This window comes from Octopus bimaculoides, chromosome 2, assembly GCF_001194135.2.
Source record: "Octopus bimaculoides isolate UCB-OBI-ISO-001 chromosome 2, ASM119413v2, whole genome shotgun sequence".
NCBI classification, from domain to species: Eukaryota; Metazoa; Mollusca; class Cephalopoda; order Octopoda; family Octopodidae; genus Octopus; species Octopus bimaculoides.
This window is the reverse complement of record NC_068982.1, coordinates 154,088,708-154,098,163: the sequence shown is the minus strand read 5'-3', so window position 1 is coordinate 154,098,163 and position 9,456 is coordinate 154,088,708. Positions and strand designations below refer to the sequence as shown.

The 9,456-nt window shown below is 34.8% G+C and overlaps 1 long non-coding RNA gene across 2 annotated transcripts in view; it reads left to right on the top strand.

Annotated features, from left to right (window-relative positions):
- The window catches only part of LOC106869603 (uncharacterized), a 9,972-nt gene extending 2,932 nt beyond the window's left edge, over nt 1–7,040 (top strand). Inside the window, exons 2-3 of one of the 2 annotated variants that reach the window (XR_008263544.1) lie at nt 5,009–5,117; nt 5,489–7,040. This is a non-coding gene — a long non-coding RNA (uncharacterized LOC106869603). The remainder of the gene's footprint in view (nt 1–5,008; nt 5,118–5,488) is intronic. The other variant, XR_001409419.2, reaches the window with a different exon arrangement.
- The last annotated feature ends 2,416 nt before the right edge of the window (nt 7,041–9,456 follow it).

Genomic DNA, 9,456 nt, shown 5'->3' with positions numbered 1-9,456 from the left:
ACACACACACACACACACACACACACACACACACACACACACACACACACACACACACACAGAAATATAGTGCATGCTCAAACGTGTGTAATTTAATCAAGTTTGTTGGAGACACACTTCACGATTACGATTCAAAATTTTAATCTCTTGTAACCAGCAATTTGGAAGAAAGATTTTGGAATACATTCCTGGTTCCAAAAGTGTAAGTAAATAAAAGTAGTATGATATGAGTGAATATCGTCTGGATATAAAATTTCTGCTCGATAATATTTCCCATACTCTCCATTTTCTACAAGTTTTGGTAAATTCTAAAAATAAAAGTAATTCAAAATTTAAAAATCACTTCTAGCTTAAAATAGCTTCTAGTTCTAGAGAAGAAGCAAAATTCAATTTTTAAGTAGAAGCAGGTAAAATAATTAGATACGGAATTTATAAAGGATTTTAACTTGATACTTGAAGAGTCATAAATTTTATCGGTATTCTAAATAACATTTAAGTATTGAATATAATGGCGCTTTCATTGGTAGAAGGTGTGAGCGAAACTAGGTTTTCTATTTACTTTGAAGTCGGTTTATGAAAGCTTGTCTTTCAACTTATTTTGAAAGAGGTCACTGTAGTCGGAAAAATCAAACATATGCGTAAAAATAAGCGAACATTTTAATTAAAGGTGATCGATTTCCTGTAAAACAAATACGAAGCGATATGATAGAATCCGTGTCATTTAATTTATTTACTTATTGATTCACTTATTTAATTATTCATCTGTTTGTTTATTTTCACGAAGGAAAATTTCTTGTAGTAAAGTTATGTATGCAAATATCCATACATTGAGTCATAGTGGATTAAGAGTAAAATCTTAAAAAACAAAAAGAAGAAAAACCAGAAGACCATTCACGTAGAATATTGATTCATTTGCAAAATGTGTCAATTTAATTGTGATTTAATGCTTATCTGCCAAATTCCATAAACACAAAGATCCGTTAATGGCAATCTAAAAACAAAATATAATGTTATCGAAGATTAATGATCACAATTCTTTGGTAACTAGGATTTCAATAGGATTCTAGAGGCCAGAAGGGAATGTAACACTCTTATCACTAATTTAGATTTAATTAGTTCCGGTCTGCCACTTCTCTCAATTAAAACATCATACATTATGCCCCCAAAATGTCATTTATTTCCCCTGTACAAATTGATTTAGTCTGACAACATCGCAAACGATTCTATCGTTTATCTCATATTCTGTAGTTTTATGTTTTTTTTATTGTATTTTTTCCCAATTTCTTGTGAGAACTAGAGGAGCCGAGATGTGACTTGGTGATGTTTTTAATCTCGCAACATGAAATCATTTGAAAATATTAGCAAAAAAAAAAAAGAAAATGGATGTAAATAACATTAAAAAAAATAAATGTTACTGTTTTATCAAAGCTCTTAGTAATGGTTCCACATCGTAAAAAAGGAAGTTGCAGAACAAATAAAAAGAGTACAATATTTGTAGTAGACCAAAATGAAATAAATAAATAAAAGTAAAAATCTGCCAAGAAGAATTAACACGTGATTTTTACGATGTATGCCAAATAAAAAAAAACTTCTCAAAGTAGTAAACAAGTAAGAGAATCATGACAAAGAAGTGTTACCAAGAGCAGAAGAGAAATAATATCACTATGAGCTATAATTAACAGTAACGCACATTTATAAAACTCAGCTTACCACAAAAAACAGCAAGAAAAACAAAATAATTAATAGTGAAACTTACTAAACAACAGAATTTGAACAAAATAATTTCTGAAGGCATTAAAAGAAACAAAAAGGAAAATGAAGTTAAAATATGGAATGCACGAAAATATGTTAAAGGAAGTGAGGAATATACATACATATGTGTGTGTATATATGTGTATATATATGTGTGTATGTATGTGTGTGTGTGTGTGTGTATGTGCGCGCGCGTGTGTATGTGTAAAACAAAAATGACCTAAGAGAAATGCCTCAGAGTGGCTTGTGGTATGTATATGAGCAACACAAATATGTATTCCCCTGATTCCGTTATGTGGTTCACTTAAAAAGTAATGGAATTTGCGGTTTTGAGGAAACAAATTGAGGTTAATATGATTGTTGTTGAAAAGATGAAATGATAATAAAAAAGAAAACAAAGGTAGGCGAAGTGAGAGAGGGGGAGTGGGAAAGAGAAAGAGAGAAAGATATATATATATATATATATATATATATATATATATATATATATTATATATAAAGAGAGAGAGAGAGAGATAAAGGCTCACCGAAAGAGACAAATTGTAGGAAATGGTGGCTCGACAAGATGAACGTGGATAAAGTGTTAGCTCAATCAGAAAAGTACGGTATGAACTATGAACTATGAACTACTCTTTTTAGAATTCGGTTCAGAGATTGAAGTTGACAAATTCGTCAGACAAACAGCATGATAGTTAGCATTAATGTGAATCGGTTCTTAGATAATATCAACAAAAAGTTTTGAGTTGCAAATCGAATCTTTCTGGATCTAAAAACAAAATCAGGACTGCTTGAACCCATAACGGTAGGACACGGTTTCTAAAGAAAACCTCAAGTTACCTTTATTTATTATTAATTTCATGTAGAAATTGTTGTTTCTAGTATATATAGTATGGGATAATTTTTCAGTGTGAAAATAAAATATTTTATTTTGGATTTGTCAACCCTGTTCCTGTCCCAAGCATTTTCACAGCGTTCTCCTAAACGTCTATGTTTGTTTCAAGACTTTTAGTTAGCTCTAGTTTCATACATTCTGAGAAATATAAAACTTTCCTTTCATAAGGAAGTTATTCTGTAGTTGACAAAAATTGGGAATGTGTATCGTATGTGAAGCATGAACGCCAAGGAAATAAGTCGTGTATATTACATATGATACACAGAACGTGCAAAGAGTTAAACTAGTACTTGGTTCACTCTGAGGGTCAGTCTTGTATTGAGAAGTATTTCAGAGTAAGATGAGGTGGTAAATAGACAAAAGGAGATGAAATTGCATATGACAGAGTCATTTATAGAAAAGAATGAGTAAAATGACAGATCTTCGTTGGATATGAATGATTTTGGGAACGCAGTAGGACCAGCATCATAGAACAAAAAGGAATGGCCTGTAAAGAAGGTCATTACGGCATTCATCAGTAACAAGGAAGACTATTCATATGGGATGGGGGATGGATATCAAAGAAATTCTTAGTCTGAATCCTGTCAAAGAACTTCCTAGTATCTAGTATAGTTCGAGCTGGCCGAATCGTTAGCACGCTGAGAACAATGCTTGGCGGCATTTCGTCCGTCTGTACGTTCTGAGTTCAAATTCGACTTTGCCTTTCGTCCTTTCCGGGTCGATAAAATAAGTACCAGTTGAGCACAAGGAATTGCTGGCCTAGTGCCAAAATTTGAAGCCAATATTTAGTGCAGTTGACGAAATTTCTGTTTGAAGCAGTTTCCCAAAGATCTATACTTTTTATAAGAAACAAAATGATTTCATATCGTGGGTAGCGATATGCAGACTTTGGAGTGGCGTATTGTGGTGGAATATAATATAGAGGAAGATATCTATGACACACGTTTGTTGATTTAGTCAAGTCACATAGAAAAGAACATCGATCACAAGAGGGTTCAAAACTAACAAAGGATCTAATACTTTTCTGGTTTCCACACGAATGATTATTTTGAAATCGACAAAAAATTACTTATCAACCAAATATGTTATCCGCCATTACTTCAAAGACATTTATTTAACCATAAGGAAAAATATACAAATAAAATGCGCAAAAAAAATTAAAAATTAATTAATCATCCCATAGATTCCATGAATTTTTCATAATTATTAGATGTCTTACCACAGTAATTAATTAGCAATTGCAATTGAAGCAGCTCATGCTAAAATAATTACTAGCGATTTTTGAAAATGTAAATTAATTTTTGCCTCTTTAATTTATTGTACAAAGTAACTTTTTCTATATAGGTTTCTCTTTGTATTCGTTAGAGATTATACACCTTGTTATTCATTATTATTATTATTATTATTATTATTATTATTATTATTATTATTATTATTATTATTATTATTATTATTATCATCATTTTTTAAAATCAAAGGCAGGGAGCTAGCAGAATCGTTAGTGCGTTGGACAAAATGCTTCCGGCTCTTTTCGTTCTGAGTTCAAATTCCATGAAAACCGACCTTGCTTTTCATCCCTCCGGGCTCGATAAAATAAAGTACTAGTCAAGTACTGTAGTCGATGCAACCAACTAACCTATCCCATAATATTGCTGGCTTTGCGCCTTAAAATTTGAGAGAATTGTTATTGTTTATCATGCTTGCAACGGACGTGGGCTAGCGGAACATACAGGACGTGGAACAAGATCTGCTGCGGCACTTGTTCCGGTTCTTTACGTTCTGAGTTCAAATACCATCAAGATCAGTTTTGCCTTTCCTCATTTCGAGGTCGATAACAAAGTTACCAGTCAAGTAATGTTGCTCAAATTTGAAACAACTTATCACGCTTCTACTGCACCATCAGCTGTACCTCAGTGTTCTTGATATGAGCACAGCATTGCCTTATAAAGGTGTAGATTTGCATTTGAATACTAAATCAGTTTTCCATGACTTTGAGATTTGTTATAATTGTTGTTATTTTAGTATTTTATCTATTGTACAGATTATGCATGATATGAGTTGTGTTATTTTGTTTGGTGGTGTTTTATATTAGTGGTTGTGGTGTGATTGGTGTTGTGTGACTTAGTGTGAGGCGTTGATCGTGCAGAGTATTTATATTGTGGGATAACTACTGTGTATAATGTGAGTCGTGTGACCTGTGGGTAGGGTACATGAGTGAGTGAGAAAGAGAAAGAATGAGAGTGAGAGAGGGAGTCCCTGATATGGCTTTTACGTATTTATTTATGTTTCTTTTCTTTGAAAATCATATTTAGTACTCCAAGTATTATTTTCACTGTTTCATTCTTCATGTTTTACTTATTTCAGATTCAAGATCCTTATATTTTGACTACATCTCAATCTCTTTTAGCCATGCTTTGAACAGAAAGGTCTGAGTTGTTTATTACAATGTAGAGGCTCTCACCCGACTCTTTTGGTAATTATATCTGGACAATTCTGCTGACACGATTGTATCTGTAAATGACTCAGACTTGGCAATTGCCTTGTTTGTTGGAAATGCTGTTGTTACTTTTTAAATTGTATTGGTTATATCGTTTGCGCTTGATGTTAGCATCTTTTTCCATTATATTATTTTTTGTAATTATTCATCGTAAGTTTGTTCGTCTGTTTACACGTTCAAAAGTTGTTAGTTGCTAAAATTTTGTTATGTAACATTTGTTTAAGCCAAGTAGAACGTATAGGGCTGGCTGGTCCCTTTGTGTCCTGGCCCATCTAGGACTGAAATTTGTTGGAAAGATTTTCAAATTTTGTTTTGAAAAACACTTCATCCTTTTTTTTTTTTTACAGATATGGCATCAAACTGAAGGAAGAGATAGAAATGACTTTCAAAGACAGGTGTAGCCAATTTCAGAATCCCTCCCCTTCAACCTCCGCTCGGAAGAGGAGAATGTTTTTCAAGCATTGTAAGTTCAAAGTCCGAATAATTACGCCGCTGCTATTATGGCAAACAACACCACCACCAAAACCACCATCACCACCGCCGCCAGCAGCAGCAGCAGCAGCAGCAGCAGCACAAGAAGAAGAAGAAGAAGAAATAACAGCAACAGATTTAACAAAAACAAAATCAGCAGCAGGTGCAATGTTTGTGAAGAGATTGTTCTCCATGTAAAAGGGGAAAGTAGGTTTGAGCGCTGGAAGTTCAAAATTAAAAAAAAAGTTGCTCCACTGACATACTGACAAAGGAGAGTAACAGCAAAAGCAACAACATTAGCAATAGCTACAACAGCAACAATGGCAAAGGTACTAAAGATAATGCAGGCAACAGCAGCAACGAACAACGGCAGCTATAAAAGTAGAGACAGCAGTAACAGCGACAACAGCAGTAAGGACAGCAGAAACAGCAGTAAGGACAGCAGAAACAGCAGTAGCGACATCAGTAGTAGTTTGTCATTACCCTTACAGAAGTGGTTGTATGTTACCATTTTAGTGTCACGGGAAGAGTCATACCAAGGCATTATTACGCGACTATTTCTGACCTCGGCTTCATGCCTGAGTTTGTCAGCTGTTTTGCTCGAAGATGTCCTGTAAGAAGGAACCCAGTAAATATCCATCTCGCTGCCATTTAGCCACAAACTCTCTCCCCACTAACTGTCTTTGTTCAATTTGTCCTTTAGTTGTGTTGTCATATTTTACTTATGGTCTCCAATCAGAGACCACAGCATATTTCCCCTTGACTTGTCTTGTCTTCTACCATCTTGTCTCTGTATTCAGTTTCTGCTTCGGATTGATTGTGGTGACTGGTGTGTAGCAGCTAATTCCTCGTTATTCTTGTTACCTAAAGGTCCGGAAAAGTCTACACATATCATTTTGGAATCTGATATCCTCTCCTTTAACTAAATTAATAAAAAAAATGTAAAAACAAAACCAAAACAACAAAACCAAGAGATGTATAACTGTCTAGACCATTGATGATTTCTGTAATCAGTTGGCTTAGATTAAGAATAAAGGGGTTTTAGACGCTTGCAACAGAATGGAATACACCAAAGTTGCTCAAGGGACAGTGGGTGTAAAACTACCACCATAAACAGGCTCAGTGAATCAGAGCGGCTTACACACAGTTTCGATCTGCCAAGGTGTAAAACTACCACCATAAATAGACACAGTGAATCAGCGGCTAACATACAGTTTCGATCTGCCAAATTATGCTTAGATACTTGGATCGAATCAAGACTACGAGAGACGACACTTTCCCAAGCTGTCATACAGTAGGATCAAACCTGGAATAATCTGACTCTGAAGAAAACTTTTTTACTACATAACTTACTAGGTCTGTACTCTAATTAATATTTCTTCATTTATAAGTAGTTTCTCTCGAAGTGCAATAAATTTCATTTTTGTCCCTTGGCTTTTTATTTTCTTTTATAAAAAAAACCCTAATTTGCAGAACAAACTCCATTGCAATGCCAATCAATTTTATCCCCTAATGTATAAGCAGAACTTATGATGAGAACCAACCTCAGCAGAGAAAGGAATCCGAGTCACAGGTAGCATAACTGGAGAACTTACATACATATTGATATGTAAAACTAACAACAATATATTTCAAATAACACTTCAAATAACAATTACACTTTTAGACGTTTCGCTTTTACTTACGCTTCGTTTCTGTTTGTTTCGTTTCGTTTCGTTTCTTTTCTTTCCTTCTTTCTTTCTTTCTTTCTTTCTTTCTTTCTTTCTTTCACTGTTGCTTTTTTTTACTGCTTTCCTTCCTATGTATAGTTTTTTTTTCCAAATCTTCGATGGGTGATAATAATTTTACTCATCATTTCACCTCCCAACTGTAGCATCTCCTCTCGTCCACTCTTCATCTTCATTACTTCCCTCCAATTCATTCTTCCCCTTATACCACCGATTCACCCCACTTCGCCTTCTTTAACTCACCAGTACTTACCAGCAACTTCCACTGACTCTACATTTTCTTTCTGACATTTCAACTTTATTACTAAATCTTCCTACAATTATTGCTGCTTCGTTTGCTGTAAGTGACAGAATGATGTATTCTGTGGATCTGAAAAAATTCATCACCATAAAGAAAATATATATACGTACAACTATATTTAGATTTATGACCACATAAAGTATACATGAATATATTCTGTGTGCATAGGAAAATGGAAATAAACAAGATAACGTTAATATCTATCTATCTATCTATCTATCTATCTATCTATCTATCTGTCTGTCTGTCTGTCTGTCTGTCTGTCTGTCTGTCTGTCTGTCTGTCTGTCTGTCTGTCTGTCTGTCTGTCTGTCTGTTTGCACAAGTATGTGCGTATTCACACATATAATGTTTTCTTGGTTTCAAATCATTGGAATTCAGTTTTACAAGGGCACTACTTTCAACGGTTTAGTCGGTTGCATCGATACCAATATATCTTTCTGTCCAATATTATTTTATTAATCCGTGCTTGACGAACGGCTAAGTCATAATATATAAAGCGATACAACATCAATGCTACTGATATTTTGAACATTGTAAACAAAAGTAAACACGGGCACAAACACACACACACATGTACGTGCGTATGTATATGTGTATCTACAGACACACACGCGCACACACACATATGAAGAGCGTCGTAGTTCGTTGAAGCATTGTGATATAGAAATAGAATAATACATGAAATGAGGAAAGATTCTAACAATGCAGAGATGAAAGTTGAAAAACCTTTATATATTTCGGGCGTTAAGCTCATCTTCGGAAGAGTACAACCCCAAAAATATATATCTACGTAGATTTTGCAATTTAGCTAGCTAGATAGGCAGTGACTCCGTCTTAGTCCAGTGCTTGGGCTAGTTTATCATTTATTCTACACACATACACACAACACCATGTTTAAAATAGTGAAAACAGTCGAACGACCCAAACAACACAAGCTGCGCCATCAGCAAACGGAGTTTTAAGTAGAACTTTTGAGCCGATTACGTATTACAGAAATTATCTCATTCGGCAATATTGTCAGGCAACCAGAAGACACAAGGGCGAAAATCCAGACGCGCTAACAGCTGCAACAAGATGGCTATTAAAAAAGAGACAAACAATGAAATGATATGTCACTCTGCTTAAAAATCTTGAATGTGTTGAAGTCACCAGGTATGCAATGAATCAGCTCAGAACATGGAACAAATTCTTGAGGTCTTCAGGAAAATAAGGGTGATAAATGCCGGACAACAGCAGCATTTGGAAATAAAAAAGCAAGACTACAATTCACAATGAAAATTATACTGGCCAAGGTGTTCACCATCTAACATCAAGTGTTCACAATACCGACACGAGAAATGAAAAAAAAAACAAAAAAAAACGAAACATTGCTCATTCTATTCGTAAAACTTAGGTGTCACTGAAGACTCTACGTCATTGTAAGACCCTAGTGAAATCAAAATGACTGGCAGTGTCTTCCAGAAGGTGGAAATGCTCTGAACCAGGTTCTCACACAACTGCTCTCGAATATCACCGCCTAAACATAGTTCTAAGTGAGGAAAATGCAGTAGTGGTTATAGTGTAGAAGAATGGCGACAGTGTCAGCATGAAGAATTACAGACCAATCAGTTTGCTTTCCATCACATACAAGATGTTCGCATACATCATGCAAAGACTTTACACTTGCACCAATCTCAAGAACAAGTATGTTTTCGAACAGGTTTCCTTACAACTTATCATCTTCATACAGAAAACCATCGCCCCCCCCCCCAGGAATTCAACACTAAATTTAAAGCAATGTCCAAGAAGTCAAGAATCAGGGACTCAGTCGGACT